General features: G+C 38.3%; 1 pseudogene; it reads right to left on the bottom strand.

Moving 5' to 3' along the window:
* Window positions 1-10,494: 10,494 nt before the first annotated feature.
* Window positions 10,495-19,808, bottom strand: LOC131398884 (aldo-keto reductase family 1 member C23-like protein; annotated as a pseudogene).
* Between the last annotated feature and the right edge of the window lie 417 nt (window positions 19,809-20,225).

The following is a 20,225-nucleotide window of genomic DNA, read 5'->3' on the forward strand; positions in this document are numbered from 1 at the left end:
TTCTCCTAGCCTGTAAGGTTTCTGTTGGGAAAGCTGCTGAATGCCTTACAGTGGTTCCTTTGCAGGTTATTTTCTTCTGCCTTGCTGCCCTTAATATTTTTTCTTTGTTCTTGACTTTTGCCAGTTTTACTACTATATACCTTGGCGAAGGTCTTTTAGCATTGATATAATTAGGAGTTCTATTTGTTTTGTGTATTTGTAAGCCTGGTTGCTCCCTCAGGTTTCGGAAATTCTCAGCTATTATTTCTTTGAACTAGCTCTCTGTTCCTTTATCCCTCTGGAATACCTATAATCCTTTTATTGTTTTATCTAATTGTGTTAGATATTTCTCAAATAATTCCTTCATTTAAAAAAAAATTGTTCTCTCTTCCTCCACTTGAAGCAATTCTATATTTCTATCCTCTAAATCACTGATTCTTTCCTCCATAACTTCACCTCTATTTTTTAAAGATTCTAGATTATTTTCTATTTCATTAATTGTCTTCCTCATATCTAGAATGTCTGCTTGATTTTCTTTTATAGTTTCAATCTTTCTGGTAGAGTATCCCTTCTTTTCATTGATTATATTCCCAAGCTCTTTGAACCATCTTTCTGAGTTTTGTAACTCATTGAGTTTCTTTTTTTGTTTTTCATTGAGTTCCTTTTTGACAGTTATTTTGAATCCTTTGTAAATTTCTGTGATTTCAGGTTTGGTTTCTGTAGATTTGTCATTCTCCTTCTGCTCTGTATTGTTGCTGTAGTTTCCCATGGTGTCTGATGAACTAATCTTTTGCTGGGGCACTTGTGGTGGTATTAGGTTGCAGATTCCACCTGCTACCACTGGAGGGAAGCAAGAACTGTGTTTCTGATCCCATTCTGTCTGCTGGAAGTTGTGGGGTATTATGGGTGCTTGCACCAGCCAAGAATGTGTTCACCTCCACACATAGATCTGCTGCTGCCTTTTCTTAGGGTTGCCCCAGGCTCTGTGGTTGGTGGGTGGGGCTTCCTCACAGGGTCTGAGCCCGGCCCTGTGGGCTCTCCCATCAGTTGGGAAAGTAATCATACGGTGACTCAGGGCTGCCACTGCCTGCTCCCACAGTTGCTCCAAGATGCATTCCCCTCTTTGGGGTCACAGTGGTACTATGGGCATTTATGGCAGCCAAGAAATCATTCCCCTGGGCACTCAGATCAGCTGCCCCCTCTTACTCCAGTCATGCCAGCTTCTGTGCTTGTTGAGAGAGACCTCCCAATGTGGTCCAAACCTGGTCCACTCCCTTCGACTATGGTGGCACTGTGGGCTCTCACACTGGACAGGAAAGTGATCATGTGGGGTCTCAGGGCTGATGTCACCTGTCTCCACAGTCTCACTGAGATACACTGCTAACCTTGGGGGCCTCAGCAGTACTATTTCTGCTCCTTTTGGGAGAGTGGTCACGTGTGTGCACAGGGCTGCCTAGGGCGCCATAGAGTGCTCACCTATATCCACCACATACCTTGAGGTAGTCTATCCATCTTCAGAGGTATTGCTGCATGAGTCTCTCCGGCATCCTGTTGTGCTTTGTAGGTATCCTCCACTCATCAATGAATGTCCGTTTAGTTGTAGTTCAAAGAGGGAGAGACAGAGAGGGCGGAGTCAAGATGGCGGCGTAGGCAGACTCTGAACTCACCTCCTCCCGTGGACACAGCCAATTTACAACTACTCGTGGAAAAATTACCCCTGAGACAGAACTGAAAACTGGATAAGAAGAACTCCTGCAACAACGGACAGTCCTAACTGGGGTAGAAGAGGCAGAGACTCCCTTCCGGAAAGGAAAAACACCGCTTTCACAAGCCGCCAGCTTCACGGCCGCCGGGAGCAGCTCACAGGTTCGCAGCCTCCATGGAGGCGCGGGGTCCTGAGCCGGGGAGCGCCCCCGCTGTGGGCATTTTGTGGACCCAGCACAATCGAGACCAGCGGCATAATATCTGACTTTGCCTGCTACTAAAGCATTGGGGAGCACCCCCAGAAAACCCGTTTCACAAAGAAACTAAAACTGGCTCTTAAAGGGCCCGCGCACAAACTCACCCATTCCAGAAAGCATCCTAAAATCACCAGAAAGAAAGGTGCACAGTGCTTTGATGACAAGAGACTCACCTAATAGGCCCTGAGTGCATCTCGGTGAGGGGTGAGACCTCTCCAGGGACTGGGACATTGGCGGCGGCCATTGTTGTGGCCTGGTGTGAGCGTGCTGACACAGACGCCATTGGAGTTTTCCCTGAGACCTGCTAGCCCAGGGTCTGCTCCACCCGCTAGAGCACCAATTTAATCCAGCTCAGCCAGGGCAGGCAGCCCACCCTAGAGACTGGCCCCACCCAACAACAAACCCTCAGGCAACGTGTGGGCCTGCATAGATTGGTGACTGGATTCTCTGCAACCTGGCAACTGAGCTGACTTGAGCGGGGCAGGGTTTGCACAAAGAGCGGCTGGAGAGTGTGGGGTGGTGGCAGAGTGTGTGGGGCTCCCGCCGTGGAGAGACTGGGTCCGCTTGGGGAGGTCAGGGCGCTCAAACGGGGCAGGACTGTGTTGACTGTGTGTGTGGACCTGTGGGCAACAGGGCTTGTCAGCTGCAGAAGACTTCTGCTTCTCAAAGACCCACATAGGAGGTTTGCCCCACCTTCCAAAGCCTGAAACAATTGGGTGCTCCTGTGCCTGAGGGCAGCCCCACCCAGCTGCAATCCTCAGAGAGCTGACAAGAGACCTAATAGGCTAGAGGTTTACAGCAATTCTAAGGCCCTGAGCCTAACAACCTGCAACACTGGGGGCCTACTCACTTAAAAGAAATACTGCAACACAAATGTGCTATTAGAACTGGCAGCCAACTGTGCTGGGGCTCCCCACACCTGATAAAGAGACTGAGGGACCCACAACAACTACAAGCAGCTGAGCATTACAACAGCTGGCCAGGAACATAACTCAGCCTCCCTGGGCACCTATAGGGAGAGCTAACAGGCCACAATAGAAGGACATATGTAGCCCACATAGGGGCCACCCCTGGAACATTGAGAACTGAGGGAAGCACACTGGAAGCCTCCTAAGGCATCACTTACATAAGGTCACATATCCAAGAGCAGGAGACGTAGCTGACCTACCTAATACGTAGACACAAGCACAGGGAAAGAGGCAAAATGAAGAGGCAAAAGAATACATTCCAAGTAAGGGAACAGGACAAAACCCCAGAAAAGGAACTAAGTGAAACAGAAATGAGCAACCTACCTGACAGAGAGTTCAAACTAAGAGTGTTAAGGATGCTCACTGATCTGGGGAGAAGAATAGATGAACTCAGTGAGAATGTCAACAAAGAAATGGAAGACATAAAAAAGAACCTATCAGAAATGAAGAATACAATACTGGAAATGAAAAATTCATTAGAGGGACTCAAAAGCAGAGTAGAGGATACAGAAGAACGGACCTGTGAGCTGGACGAAAGACTAGAAGAAATTACCCGAGGTGAACAGGTAAAAGAGAAAAGAATTAAAACGACTGAGGACAGTCTAAGGGACCTCTGGGACAACATCAAGCGCACTAACATCCATGTTATAGGTGTCCCGGAAGGAGAAGAACGAGACAAGGGGTCAGAGAATCTATTTCAAGAAATAATAGATGAAAACTTCCCTAACCTAAGGAAGGAAACAGACATCCAGGTACAGGAAGCACAGAGAGCCCCAAACAAGATAAACACAAAGAGGCCCACACCAAGACACATCATAATCAAAATGTCCAGAATTAAAGATAAAGAGAGAATCCTAAAAGCCGCAAGAGAATGTCAAGTTACATACAAAGGAAACCCCATAAGGCTATCAGCTGACTTCTCAGCAGAAACCTTACAGGCTAGAAGAGAATGGCACGATATATTTAAAGTGCTAAAAGGAAAAAACTTACAGCCAAGAATACTCTACCCAGCAAGGTTATCATTCAAAATGGAAGGAGAGATCAAAATTTTCCCAGATAAGCAAAAATTAAAGGAGTTTGTCACCAAGAAACAAGTGTTACAAGAAATGATAAAGGGACTGATTTAAGGGGAAAAGAAAAGACCACAAATAGGAAAAATTATCTATTTCCATGATTAGAAGGTAATGGATACAAATGCACAACAAAGAGGTTAGATATGATATCAAAAACATGAGGGAGGAGGGGAGTTAAAGAGTACACCTTTCAGACAGAGGTCAAACTAAAGTGACCATCAATTCTGCATAGAAGAAGAAAGGAACAGAGAAGAACTACTAAAAGACTGAGAAAAAAAAAGTTAAAAAATGGCAGTAAGTACATACTTATCAATAGCTACTTTAAACGTGAATGGAATAAATGTTCCAATTAAAAGGCATATGGTGGCTGACTGGATAAAAAAAACAAGACCCATATATATGCTGCGTACAAGAGACACACTTCAGACCTAAAGACACTCACAAACTGAAAGTGAAGGGATGGAAAAAGATACTCCATGCAAATGGCAATGAAAAGAAAGCTGGGGTAGCAGTACTCATATCAGACGAAATAGACTTTAAAACAAAAACTGCAAAAAGAGACAAAGAAGGGCATTACATAATGATCAAGGGAACAATCCAACAAGAGGATATAACACTTGTAAATATCTACACACCCAATGTAGGTGCACCTAAATATATAAAGCAATTATTAACAGACATAAAAACAGAAATAGACAGTAACACAATAATAGTAGGGGACTTGAACACTCCACTTACACCAACGGATAGATCATCCAAACAGAAGATCAATAAGGAAACATTGGCCTTAAACGACACCTTAGAACAGATGGACCTAGTAGATATATACAGAGCATTCCATCCAAAAACCGAAGAATACACGTTCTTTTCAATTGCACATGGAACATTCTCCAGGATTGATCACATATTAGGCCACAAAACAAGTCTCCATAAATTTAAGAAGATTGAAATAATACCAAGCATCTTTTCTGACCACAATGGTATGAAACTAGAAATCAACTATAGAAAGAAAATCAGAAAAGCCACAAATACGTGGAGATTAAACAAAATGCTACTGAACAACGACTGGGTTAACGAAGAAATCAAAGAAGAAATCAAAAAATACCTGGAGACAAATGAAAATGAAAATACGACATGCCAGAATTTATGGGATATAGCAAAAGCGGTTCCAAGAGGGAAGTTTATAGCGATACAGGCCTATCTCAACAAACAAGAAAAATCTCAAATAAACAATCTAACAATGCACCTAAAGGAACTGGAAAAAGAAGAAGAAACAAAGCCCAAAATCAGTAGAAGAAGGGAAATAATAAAAATCATAGCAGAAATAAATGAAATAGAGACCAAAAAAACAATAGAAAAGATTAATAAAACCAAGAGTTAGTTCTTTGAAAAGATGAACAAAATAGACAAACCTTTAGGTAGACTCACCAAGAAAAAAAGAGAGAAGGCACAAATAAGTAAAATCAGAAATGAAAGAGGAGAGGTTACAACAGACACCTCAGAAATACAAAAGATTATAATAGAATACTATGAAAAACTATATGCCAACCAATTCACCAATCTGAAAGAAATGGATAAATTCTTAGAATCATACAACCTTCCAAAACTGGATCAAGAAGAAGTAGAGAATTTGAATAGACCAATCACCAGTAAGGAGATCGAAACTGTAATCAAAAACCTCCCCAAAAATAAAAGTCCAAGACCAGACGGCTTCCCTGGTGAATTCTACCAAACATTCAAAGAAGACTTAATACCTATCCTTCTCAAACTCTTCCAAAATATTGAGGAGGGGGGGAAGCTCCCTAACTCATTCTACGAAGCTGACATTACCCTGATACCAAAACCAGACAAGGACAACACAAAAAAAAGAAAATTACAGACCAATATCACTGATGAACATCGATGCGAAAATCCTCAAAGAAATACTAGCAAATCGTATACAACAATACGTTAAAAAGATTATACACCATGATCAAGTGGGATTTCTTCCAGGTATGCAGGGATGGTTTAACATTCGCAAATCAATCAACGTAATACACCACATTAATAAAATGAAGAACAAAAATCACATGATCATCTCAATAGATGCAGAGAAAGCATTTGACAAGATACAGCATCCATTTATGATAAAAACTCTGAATAAAATGGGTAGAAAAGGAAAGTACCTCAACATAATAAAGACCATATATGAGAAACCCACAGCTAATATCATCCTCAATGGTGAAAAACTGAAAGCTATCCCTCTAAGAACAGGAACCAGACAAGGATGCTCACTGTCACCACTCCTATTTAACATAGTACTGGAAGTCCTAGCCAGAGCAATCAGGCAAGAGAAAGAAATAAAAGGGATCCAAATTGGAAAGGAAGAAGTGAAACTGTCACTATTTGCAGATGACATGATTTTATATATAGAAAACCCTAAAGAATCCACCAGAAAACTTTTAGAAGTAATAAAAGAATATGGTAAAGTTGCAGGATACAAAATCAACATACTAAAATCAGTTGCATTTCTGTACACTAACAACGAAGTAGCAGAAAGAGAAATTAAGAATACCATCCCATTTACAATTGCAACAAAAAGAATAAAATACCTAGGAATAAACTTAACCAAAGAGGTGAAAGATCTGTACACAGAAAACTATAAAACATTTCTGAAAGAAATTGAAGAAGACACAAAGAAATGGAAAGATATTCCGTGCTCTTGGATTGGAAGAATTAACATAGTTAAGATGTCCCTACTTCCTAAAGCCATCTATAGATTCACTGCAATCCCTATCAAAGTTCCAACAACATTTTTCACAGAAATAGAACAAAGAATCCTAAAATTCATATGGAACAACAAAAGACCCCGAATAGCTAATGGAATCCTAAGAAAAAAGAACAAAGCTGGAGGTATCACACTCCCTGATTTCAAAATATACTACAAAGCTGTAGTAACCAAAACAGCATGGTACTGGCACAAAAACAGACACACAGATCAATGGAATAGAATCGAAAGCCCAGAAATAAACCCACACATCTATGGACAGCTAATCTTTGACAAAGGAGCCAAGAACATACAATGGGGAAAAGAAAGTCTCTTCAACAAATGGTGTTGGGAAAACTGGATAGCCATATGCAAAAAAATGAAAGTAGATCCTTACCTTACACCATACACAAAAATTAACTTCAAATGGATTAAAGACTTGAATGTAAGACCTGAAACTGTGAAAGTTCTAGAAGAAAACATAGGCAGTACGCTCTTCGACATCGGTCTTAGCAACATCTTTTCAAACACCACATCTGACCGGGCAAGAGAAGCAATAGAAAAAATAAACAAATGGGACTACATCAAACTAAAAAGCTTCTGCACAGCAAAGGAAACCATCAACAAAACGAAAAGACAACCTAACAATTGGGAGAAGATATTTGCAAACCATACATCTGATAAGGGCTTAATCTCCAAAATATATAAAGAACTCATGCATCTCAACAACAAAAAAACTACCAACCCAATTAAAAAATGGGCAAAAGACCTGAACAGACATTTCTCCAAAGAAGATATACAGATGGCCAACAGACACATGAAAAGATGTTCAAAATCACTAACTATCAGGGAAATGCAAATCAAAACTACAATGAGATATCACCTGACGCCCGTCAGAATGGCTATAATTAACAAGACAGGAAACAACATGTGTTGGAGAGGATGTGGAGAGAAGGGAACTCTCATACACTGCTGGTGGGAGTGCAAACTGGTGCAGCCACTATGGAAAACAGTATGGAGATTCCTCAAAAAATCATGGATAGAACTACCATATGATCCAGCTATTCCACTGTTGGGTATTTATCCAAAGAACTTGAAAACACCAATTTGCAAAGGTACATGCACCCCTGTGTTCATTGCAGCCTTATTCACAATAGCCAAGACTTGGAAGCAACCTAAGTGCCCATCAAAGGACGAATGGATAAAGAAGCTGTGGTATATATACACAATGGAATACTACTCAGCCATAAGAAACGACGAAATCCAGCCATTTGTGACAACATGGATGGACATTGAGGGTATAATGCAAAGTGAAATAAGTCAGAGGGAGAAGGCCAAATACCGTATGATTTCCTTCATTAAGTAGTAGATAATAACAACAATAAACAAACACATAGGGACAGAGATTGGATTGGTGGTTACCAGAGGGGAAGGGGGGAGGGAGGAGGGTGAAAGGGATAATTCAGTACATGTGTGTGGTGATGGGTTGTAATTAGTATTTTGGTGGTGAACATGATGTAGTCCATGCAGAAATAGAAGTACAATGATGTACACCTGAAATTTTTACAATGTTATAAACCAATGTTACTGCAATAAACAAAAAATTAAAAAAAAATAGAAAAAAAACAAAGAGGGAGAGACAGAGGGAACAGCTCACACCTCCATGTTACTGATGTCACTCTTAGAGATAAATTTTAAAAATACGTAATATAATTTAGTAATTTTGATGAATACAGATGGATTTCTCTATACCATCAATGAACAGTTACAATGTGAAAAAATTTTTTCAAGATAATTTAAACCAATTATTGTCCAAATACTAATGAAATCATGTTCAAAACACACAATGACTGGCTTGAGAAGGAGATCACTATCTAAATATGGCACACTTTAAGCATCAAAAAGAATGCTATTAATGACTAATTGGATTAACCAAATAAATCCGTAGTAATAGTCCACAATAGTGATAGATACAGAAGATACACAAATAGATAGGTGATAGATAAATAGATTGATATGCAGATAAATAGGTGGCAAAATGTCAACAATTTCACAATTGGTGAACCTAAATCAAGCATGTAGTTCATTATTCTTTCAACGTTTCAGTACATTTGAAAATCTTCACAATAAAAACTTAGGAAAGAGTCGTCAAAAGGATATCAAACTTACTAGTTATCTAAAAATAAATCTAACAAAAACATATGTAAATGCCTTTGTGGAGAAGCTTATGAAATATGTTAAAATACATAAAGAACAAGCAAGTAATTAAAAAATCATATCACAATCATGGATTGGAAGTCTCAATATTGTAAAGAATTCAGTTTTCTCCAAATTTATCAACAGTTTCAATACAATGTGAACCAAAGACTTTCGCACTTATTTTTCGTGGATGTTGATAAGTCATACTATATTTTACATAAAAGAACTAGTCTAGAATAGACAAGACATTTTTCAAAAAGAAAAAGGAATGAATAAATAATTTTTCCATTCTGAAAAGCAAGACTTATTTTCCGCTATAATTAGACAGTAAAAAAATGTGCGTAGTTGAATAGAGACAGAGGCCAAAAATGGACTGAGGGGCATTTGAGGTATGACAGAAATGACAATGAAAATGTGTAGGAAAATACAGACAGCTAGATTTGCATTTAAACACAGGTATATTGGGCCAATTTTCACATCGTATTAAAAAATAAATTCAAGATGTATTAGAGACGAAATTTGAATGAAAAGGCAAAAACAATTTTTGTAAGATTCTCTACCCCTTGAGTATGGCCTGGACTCTAGCTTGCATGGGACAATAAAATTTTCCAGAAGCAGTGGTGAGTCCATTCAGAGCCTAGACATGAAAAGGCTTTGCAAGTATCCACTCATTGCCTTGAAATCCTACAACTGTGATGAGATGAATAACAGGCTAGTTGGCTATAGTCTAGCCAACTATATGAAAAATTATACGGAAGAGAGGACGCACACCTCTGACGACAGCCAAATCAACCTCTTAAAGCAGAGCTGCCTGGTTGTTATGCATTTAACCACAGATACATGAGAGAGCCCAGCCAAGAACAGAACATTTTTGTTGAGGCCGGGCTGATTGTCAAACCACAGAATCATGAGCTAAATAAATGGCTTTTGTAGTAAACCTGTAAATGGGGGATAGTTTGTTATGGAGCTATAGCTAATGGTAAAACAATGGTCCTCTACACATTAAAAAAACAAACAACTTAATGAAAATGGACAGAGACTTGAGCAGGCACTTCACAAAAGCAGAAACTCAAGGAGAATAAATACATAAAAAATGAAACTACATTAGTATTCAAGGAAATGCATACTAAAACCACAGTGATTTGGAGACTGAAGATTACTGCTACAGGCTGACTATTTGTGTGCCCCCAAAATCATATGCTGGAAGCCTAACCCTCACTATGATGGTATTAGACAGTGCAGTCCTCGAGTGGTGACTAGGTCATGATAATGGAGCCCTCTTGAATGAGGTTAACGCCCTCATGACGGAGAACTGAAAGAGCTCCCTTCCCTCTTCTAACATCTTAAGATACAATGAGAAGTCTGTGACTCAGAAAAGAGACCTCACTCAACCATGCTGCAACCCTGCTCAGATTTTCAACCTCTAGAACTGTGATAAATAAATTTCTGTTGATTATAAACCACCAGGTCTATAATATTTTGTTATAGTAACCCAAATGGACTAAGAAAATCACATAACCAAATTCCCTCGTTTTAGAATAAAGAAAATGAGATTTAATTGCACAGGGCTACAGAGTACATTGCAGACTTAATGCATGTACTAAAATCTCTGTTTTCTGCCCAATCTGAATTCCATCCAGCGATGCTGCCTCACCTATTGCCACAGTAGGAGCAAACTGGTAGGTATACACATAAGCCATACATGCGTGGGAAATCACAGGTAACTCATCTGGTCCCAAAGATGTCTTGAGAGCCTTGGGAAGATGAACAAAGGTGAAGTATATTGTTTAAGAGTCCTGTGCCCACAGCCTCACTCATCACCTTCATGTTCTCTTTCATCTGGTTCTCATCGTAACCCTTGGCCAGGACCACAACCTTATGCTGTAGCTGGTAGCAAAGGATAATCAGTGCTGAAGTTTGCTCATACTTTTTTGCCATGGCACAAAAAGCTGTATTGTCCAAGAGAACTGGGGAGCTCTGGTTTATCTGAAAGGAAATGCAGAAATGCTGAAGACCTGAAACAAGTATTCAGTTTGTTAGGAGTCTTCCCAAACAGACCAGGTATGTCCAGTCTACACCAGTGCTGCTCAAAAGGCGGTCCCTGGACCCGCAGCATCAGTATCATGTGGCACCTTGTTAGGAAGGCAAATTCCATGGCTTCACCCAAAATCACCTGATTCTGAAACTCAGGTGTGGCACCAAACTGTCTTTGTTTACAAAGCCCCCAGGTCATTTTGATGCATGCTCGCGCTGAGACCAATGCTTCCAAACTCATGGATTTTTTCTCTTTTACTTCTCAGTGTTTTTTTTTTTTAATTCTGTGATCATTGCTTCAAGTGAGAACAGGAGTATGAAAGGAGAAAGAGAAGAAAAACTGGGATATTTTCTGTCTTAACTTTTCTAATATAATGATTAAAATTGAGTAGTCCCCAAAAGAGAACTATTCACTTTGTAATTACAGATACTGTGCAATGTTCCTATAGTAGTTTATAAAAATGCTTCAGATTGTAAATTTTTCTACCAGGATAAACCCGGGAGTTACCTTTTATTATCCAGATTTTAGACATAAAATAAGTGAGGCATACAGAGTGTATTACTATAAATATGTTAATTAGTTAACAGATACCTAAACCATGACAAGCTTAGGTTTTTCATCTCAATTTTTGGATCACATACAGATTTTAGTGCAGACATTTGCTATTGACTAATCTCCAATCAGACATATATAATGTAGAAGCATTGGCTAATTGACGGTATGATAAAGCAGAAGGATTTCTTCCATCCCTCCCCTCTTTCCCCAAGCTGGTTGACAGTTAATTCCAAAAAAATGAGTATGGTATGAATAAAAATATTTCATCAAAAGGAAGTTTTAGGTAAACTCTTTGTTGTCTTCATTACCATCCTTTTAGATGTTAGGTTCCAAAGCACCATAGGGAACCAGGGCAACATCTTTTGATTTGCAGAAATCCAACACTTTGCTCTGGTTGAGATAAGGGTGACCTACAACGAAAAGATAGAAAAGTGTCAGATTATATGAAAAAGCAATACTAATATGAAAGAGAAAGATTAAAAGGGAAAAAAGCTGAATAAAACATGTGTAATATTCAATTTAAACTGGAAATATCAAATCAAGTAACGAATTTTAAAAGGTAAATGTTGTATCTCTGTTCTGTGAAAGGGTAACAAAAGAAAAGAAATTAAGATTCTTGAGAACAAGCAACTCTATGAACCAGGTTTTGGTTACTCAATACTGTTGTATACTACAGGAGACACAGCTAATTCCAGATTTGGAACAGGAAAAGAACTGGCACATCAAATTGTGCCAGAAAGCAACAAATTACACAAAGACTCAGGAAGGGATGTCTAAAGGACAAAAGAACCAGTGTGATAGGGATCCCACTGGTGACATTTGGGTACATTTGAGCATCAAATGGAATAATGAGTAAAAGCAATTATAACACATAGAGTCCATAAAAATCCATTAGTCCATAGCGATTAGAGAGAGAAAGAAAGAGAACAAAAATATTTGTGCACACTGATGGTGATATTACAGTAACAGCTTTCTCAGAACTTTGATAATTAAAGGGAAGGAACTAAGCTTTTACCTTGCTTTATAAGATCAATTGTATTTTATCCTGAGTTGATGAGGGAATGTTCCTTTTACAGTAATAAATGTCAAGTGAGAAAATTAAAGAGTGTTTAAAATTGAAAATAATTATTTACAAATCCCAGTGGAAGGACTAATTCAGGGTAAAATCATTGATGGATACTCAACATATTATGTGAAAATTTGTGGGCAACGTGACTTCCCCTGATGGCAATCATCACTCTACAGTTTGCTAGGTAATGTAAAATGGGAAAATACACATTTACAAAGAAAAGACCTGGCTACCATTAGCTTGAAGAAGAAAACAAAACTAACATCTCTCATATTGCACAACTTGTCATGACAGGCATCCTAGCGGAGTGCAATTTTAGGGACACAAGCAAGCAAAGGGCTTTTTCTGGCCAAAAGTGTTTAACTTTAATGTAATACAGCATTCATATCCAAATTCTAATTTACAGAACCTGGGAATAGAGAAACAAGTTAATTAATATGACAAGATAACAATAGGATAAATCCAGAGTATTAAACATTAACCTATCTGGAGCTCATGGTATAAAAAATCTTGAGTGATCACTCTAGGTTAAGGGAGCTTAAGAAACATGAGTCAAAGTAATATGTAGACCATAATCAGCTTCTGCTTAGAGAAGAATCTACAAAAGACATTGGGAAAACCACATGGAAGTTTAATTATGGTTTGGATACTACATCGTAAGCTGTCTGAGGTCTGTAGGGGTTAATTGTCATTTCTACAGCTTACTTTGAAGAGGGTCAGCAAAATATCACATATATGCATGCAGACAGATCTGCATACATATATATATTTTTTCCAATGACAAAGTATGAAAAATTTTGGATGTAGGGGGGAAAATACGGATGCTCTCTATCATACTCAACTTTTCTGAATGCCTGAAATTTTTCATACTAAAAGTTAGGAGTAAAACGAATACTAGAATCTCACGAATTTTTTAACATTTATAATTAAAAATCATAGTGCTATATCACTGTATGTCAAAGTCTTGAATTTTATAAGCTACGTTTTTCAATTAAGACTCTTACTTCCTGACTAGAAGTGGTACCTTCAGGACATGACAGTAAGTGAAATAAGACATTCACAGAAGGATAAGCACTACATGATATCAGTTATATAAGCAATCTAAAATAGTCAAACGCATAGAATCAATGAGCAGAATGGTGGTCGCCAGCAGCTGGGAGGAGAGAGAAATTGGTTGTTGTTAACTGTGGACATGAAGTCTTAAATACGCAAGATGAATAAGTTCTAGAGATCTGCTGTATGATATTATCTACATAGTTAACAATATTGTACTGTATTGTATATTTAAAAATGTGTTAAGAGGGTAAATCTCATATTAAGTGTTCTTAACAGAAAGAAAACAAAATAGAATTTTAAAAAAAGTAGGCGTTCAGAAGAAGACACAGAATCATGTGTCTAAACTGTTAATTTAAAGGTAGAAATCAGTGAGGAGAACAAGATTAAGACTGAGTAAATCACAAAGTCAGCTCTATGTTGCTGCTAAATGTTCCTGAGTGTTTGTTCCATCCACCATTAGTATCAACAGAAACCAGTCACTTCATCCTACTAACCTGGATGACTTTCATAGTCTCCAGTTAATTTTTCTTGTATTTATGCTTATTACTCAAAAGTCCCTGAAAGCAGAGATATCAAGACAAAAGATTCAGGCATCCAAACCCCACAAAAAGCCCTAACACTAACCTTATCTTATTTTTTACTATTTCTTTATATAGTATCCATTCTATGTTTTCATGGCCTTCTTTTCGGTGCAAAATTCTATCCAAATCACTGTCACCCATCCAATCTCTGGCCATCCTTTACAGCTCAGGTAAATGTCACCTTGCATATAAGGTTTGGTAACTATTCCAGCCTTCCATAACCTCCTTTACTTTCCCTAAATTCTTACACATAATTTAATACTAAGTTCTTATCATTCTTTTCATGAAGTCTTTACAAAACAGAGATACAATTATGGCTTCTATTACAACCCTTCTACACAGAGGCTCTGCTCTCTAGAATCTTCTGTTCTGCAAGGGTAGGATGAATAGGAAGGGAGGCCAAATGGACATCTGACAGTAATGCGAGAAGGAGATGAAGATGAGAAAAGAAAGGAGAGGAGGCCAAGGGTGCTCACCTGGTTGCAGATGGGTTTGTACTCGAGCCCTGGCTTGTTCAGGATCTTCTCCAACTGCCTGCGGTTCAAGTTGGATACCCTGATGGACTTGGTCGGTCCTGCATCCTTACACTTCTCTATGGCCTGTGGAGGAAGGGGTGGTGAAGAATCATTTCTACCAATGGCTATAGATCAGGAATAAATGTGGAATTCATCTATTAAAAGAAGCAATTGTCAAGAAATGACAATGAAGCCAATTGACATGATTACCAAGGAGAGAAAAAGTGGTAAATTAAACAGGGGAAGAATGTAGTGAGAGCAAGAATAAAAGTTACTATCTTCTTCTTGGAAAATGCGAGAGAGTATTACACATTGAAGGAAAGAGATGTCTATCTTCATTGTACCAAATTCTTCTTCTCCATTTCTCTCTATAAACGTGTCAGTAATGATTTCCTCCGCACCAATACAGCATACCAGCACTTTTAAAGTTCATGAATTGTTGAATGTGATAATCCATAGTCTATTGTCACAAGAGGAACAAATGAACCAGATTCCCCCGTTCTTGGCTTCCTCCTCTATCTTCTCACCTCCCATGTGGCACACAGATCCACTGTGTCAAATATGACTTTTCCATGTTCATCTTTTGGGACAAGTTCCTCCTCAGGCTGGAACAGAAGCAGTCATTTTAGTAGTGTCACAAAATAATTTCTCCACACTTATCCAGGCTTCCAGGTACATCTAGGGCCAGGACACTAAACCTCCATGAGTTAGGTGGTGCAACATTCTAGATACAAATATTTTCAGGTGATTTGCATATGGAGTTGCAAGGAACGTCTTTAGGACACAGGCTTCCTCTAATCTCTTACACGTATTATATGTTTTAATAAATACCATTTTCCTAGGTCCTAATTGGGACTCACAGTGACTTATATATCTTTCTCTAACCCCTATACTTTCCTTTTGCAAAAGTCCTTCCTAGCACTGGGAATGACAGTAAGTTACCTGGCCTTATTTCCGAAATAACTATTGCAATCTTGACCCAGGCTAGACGATCAGAGATCCTTATCCCTCTGATCTTTTGATGGTCCAAGGGCAGACACATGAAACAAACAGGGTCAAATGGGGCTCTCTTTAGGATTAATACAGATGATGGAAGACCCAGAGACTCTCTCAAGTGTTAATGATCTTGAGCGTTGAACAGCCCCAAGGCCATGTTTGCCAGCAACAAAAAATGTTGAGACAAGAATAAAGCAAATCCATAATAATGCAAAGAAAAATGGACATTTCTGAAGACTATTCCAAATCCTTGTATCTATCTCTGGCTTGGACATCATATTTACATAGTCCAATAAAGTCTTTTGCATAGGACATCTTGAGTATATTTCTAGAACTAAAATCAAGAATTCTACATAACACAGTCCTTACTGGCTAAGTATAGCCTACAAAATATCATTGTGAAATACCCAACGGTATAGGCAAGTTCTCACAAGTCCCTATGAAGGCTGCTAGTTTTAGACCACGCTAGAGGGAGCACCACTAAATCTGCTTTCCACTTGAAATGGTGAGAGAGGAGATCAACTCATTATGCACAAGTGTAAGGTAATTTCATTGCTCACCACAGCTGAATGAAAATCTGTGTTTGTGACATCCCCAAGAGACTCAGGAACATGCCTATTTTTATTTCCTCAAGTTTTTGAGGCAGAGGATTTGAGATTGTTGAACTCTTCTCTTGGAGGCCAGGAAATGAAATTAAGGATTTATAAAAAGTCAATAAAAATATAATCAGGAATTACCATTTTGAGGATTCTTCTTTAGTGTAATAAGCTCTACATTCTTATAAGAAAAACACTTGATTCAGACATCTATGCAATCCAATAGACATTCTAACACAAGAAGTAAAACAGATGTCACCACGCAAATTGCCAACCTTCAGAGCCATTGGAAAATCAATAACATAGAGATTGACATAGTCCCGTTGAAGTTTCTTTAGAGCCTTTTCCAAGGCTGATCAGACCAAATCTGGTTGAAGGATACTGACCCAAGCCTGCAGATAATACAGAATGTAAGTTGTGTTGGATTAATACTTCAGTCAGTTTTGCTTTTCTTGTTTCACCAAAGAATTTGACATTTTTCTGCTGGCTGGAAACTGATGACCACAGAGGAAAATTATTGCGTTCCCTTTTAATCTGACTTAACCATAGAAACTATATTATTTGTTTGCATTTATCATTGGCACATCAATTAACAATGGAAGGAAATAACCCAAGAGATGAAATGTGTTAGCAAATAATAACCATGCCCATTATCTGAATTACGTTTGATGGAGTTTACAAAACAGTTCATAAACATAGCCTAATTCTATCAAATGTTCAATCTTATGGAGAATATTAGGCATCTCTTTTGTGTAGATAACTGTAGGGAAAAAATGGTTTGAACATATTAATATGTGCTGAATAGGATTCAAAACAGTTTAGCTATATTTTGTTTAAACTCAAAGTGCCTGTTATATTGCTCTCTTATTGATGGAGGTGAGAATTGAGATACAGAATGTTAAGAAATTTTAGTAAGTCACTCAGATGACACAAAAAGCTATAAACTGATCACAGTTATCTCTGATTCAGTAGTCAATGCTAAATCACACTGATATTGTCTGAGGATCAGAAAAGTAAATTGGCTTTATGTTAAAATCATAAAATTTGAACAAAGCAATGATGAGAAAGCTACCATCATTTTTGATACTAGATTTAATATGTGAATATGTGTGAAAAAGTTCTACCGATAAGCACAATTCACCAAACAACTACTGATCCTATCATATAATTGTCATCTACAACACAATCACATTTACTCAATTGTACACACACACACCCCAAATACACAGCACCTTTGAAGTGTAGAATATGTCTTCTCTCTTCATAGTGTCATCTTCAATTTTGCTTTGGATGGCTGGTCCAACCTCCTTTTCATTATTTTACAAATGTGAGGAATCAATACAGAAAATCCCAGCATCTGTAGCTAATTTCGTGAACTCTAAAGCTTTGCTCTTAAGAACTCAGATGAGCAACCAAAGGTAGTAGTTTGATATCCATATGATTGAGAGAAAGCTAAGGCACAAACTTTGTCCTTGCCAAGAATCAACTTTTCCTCATGTCTTAGGTTAGTTCTGAATGTGTGGTGATCAACCCATGGCAGTTTGCCTGGGTCTTTCCTGATAAGTAATAAAAGTTAGGCATCTCAGGAACCCTTTAAATCCTGGGCAATCACTTGTTGATCACAAGGATCAAAGGTCCCCAAGACCACCCAAGATTTGATGGTTTGCTAAAAGAACTCATAGGACTAAGCATCTAGTTGTAGTCATGGATATGATTTATATTGTGAGAGTTTACTAAGCAAAAGCAACAAAGGGAAAAGGTACATGGAACCAAGTCTCAAGAAACAAGGTGAAAGATTTTAAGAGTCCTGTAACAGGGTGGCCACACAGAATACACTAAATAAAAATTGGAATTAAAAAAGTATATATTTAAGTTATACAACGTGATATTTTCATATATGTATACATTGTGAAATGATTACCAAAGTTAAGGTAATTAACATATCCATCACCTCACATACTCAACTTTGTTCTGTGTGTGGTGAGAATACTTAAGATCTACTACCTTAGCAAACCTCAAGATTATAATACATTACTATTAACTATACTTACCGTGCTGACACTAGTTCTCCAGAATTTATTCATCTTATAACTGAAAGTTTGTTCCTTTTAACCAACATCCTCCCATTTTTCCCATTGCCCTCTCCTCCAGCCTCAGGTCAGCATCCTTCTCCTCTCTTCTTTTATGAGTTTGATATTTTACATTACATATAAAAGTGGGATCATACAGTATTGATCCTTCTCTGTCTGTACAGTATTGGTTTATTTCACTTAACTTAATGCCCTCCAGCTTCATCCAAGTGGTTGCAAATGGCAGGATTTCCTTCTGTTTTAGGGATGAGTAATATTCCATTTGTTTTTATGTATTTCAGAAGCTTTATTTTCGCAATGATATAGCTAGGAACTAGATATTTTGTCTAACTGCCCTTTATTGGTCATGCTTTTTCCTTAGGTGCTGGAATGTTCAAAGGTTTACTGAAGCATAAGTTTCAGTGGTATCTTTGACCATTCCTTCTCCTTCATCCAAATTTGAGCTAAAATGTAAACAGTCATCTAATATCTCTCAAAATTTCTCTTTGAAATATCACTTCTGTTTTACAGATGAGAAAGTGAGGCTCAAAATTTAAGTACTAGTCCTTTTTCATACAACTAAATAGTCTAAAGACATAATTGGAAGGCAAACTTCTGGCTTCCAGTCTACTGATTTGTCCATCTTGCTCCCTCTTATGTTCAAGGTCCAGTGCTACCTATTTGCTTCAACTGAAAGTAGTGACAAGAACCAAAAATTGAAACCTAGCCTGGAAGACTGTAGCTTATTCCCTCAAATGATATTGTATTCTTCATTTGGAAATACAATTGGGATTCCCCTTCGTTTGGGATAAATTGCCAAGAACTACAGATGAAGTATTTATTGCTGGCACCATGCAGGCAACCCCATAGAACAGTAACTCTCGCCCATAATTTTCCATTCATCTCATCTCCAGGATCTTTTACCACAAATATTTCTCTGAATCATTTCTTCTTGGTGGGAAGAAAGATTTCTTGAATTGCAGAAATAGACTGAGAAACCACTCCCGTGCAATCACACTCAAAGCAATGCAGCTGATAGTGTTCTTGACTGCTGAGTTTCCTTTCTTTTGCTAACCTGAGAAATAGATGGAAACTAAAGGAAAGCCCAGTATAATCTGTAGGTGACCACATGGTCACATCCAAATGTAAAGTGAACACTTGCCACTTTGTCTCTTTATACAAGGAATGGTTCTAGACTGGTTACAAGGATGAAGAGAACCTCCCAGAGTCACAGAGGAACTCAGTGACTTGACAACACAGGTTGGCTTAGATTCATGCTAGGTCTATTTTCTTTCAAATTCTCAAGCACAAGACCACTATTGCTACCTCTTCGTGTGTATAGGTGCCAAATCCCAGTACATGAATGAAGTGACCATCATTGAATTCCATGTGCCAACATTTAGGATCCATTGCCTGTTGCTCCTTGTCTAAGCAGCCTCTGTTTTATTCTTCTGCCTCCACAGTTTGTGTGAATAACAGGAGGGTAACAGTCAACTTTACTGGCCAACTATTAGCAAATGGATTGTAGGAGGAGGAGGGTTAAAGCAGTAACCTATGGAGTGAGAAGAGAATTGGAACCAGTTAACTACTTTGTTTATTATCATTGAGTAAACGTAATGAATTATTGCATAGGGATTTCTTTCAAAATAAATTTTTTATTTAGGATCCACATACATTAGTAAATTATTAGAAGAGATTGGCTGAACAACTATTTACCATATGTTAGACTGGAAACCTCCAGATATCTGTCTCTTTTTTGTTTTTGCCATGATGATGCCCTTCCTGATCACACATCATTTGAAACAATTAACTATCTTACACCACACA

Source organism: Diceros bicornis, chromosome 36, assembly GCF_020826845.1.
Source record: "Diceros bicornis minor isolate mBicDic1 chromosome 36, mDicBic1.mat.cur, whole genome shotgun sequence".
Classification (NCBI taxonomy): Eukaryota; Metazoa; Chordata; class Mammalia; order Perissodactyla; family Rhinocerotidae; genus Diceros; species Diceros bicornis.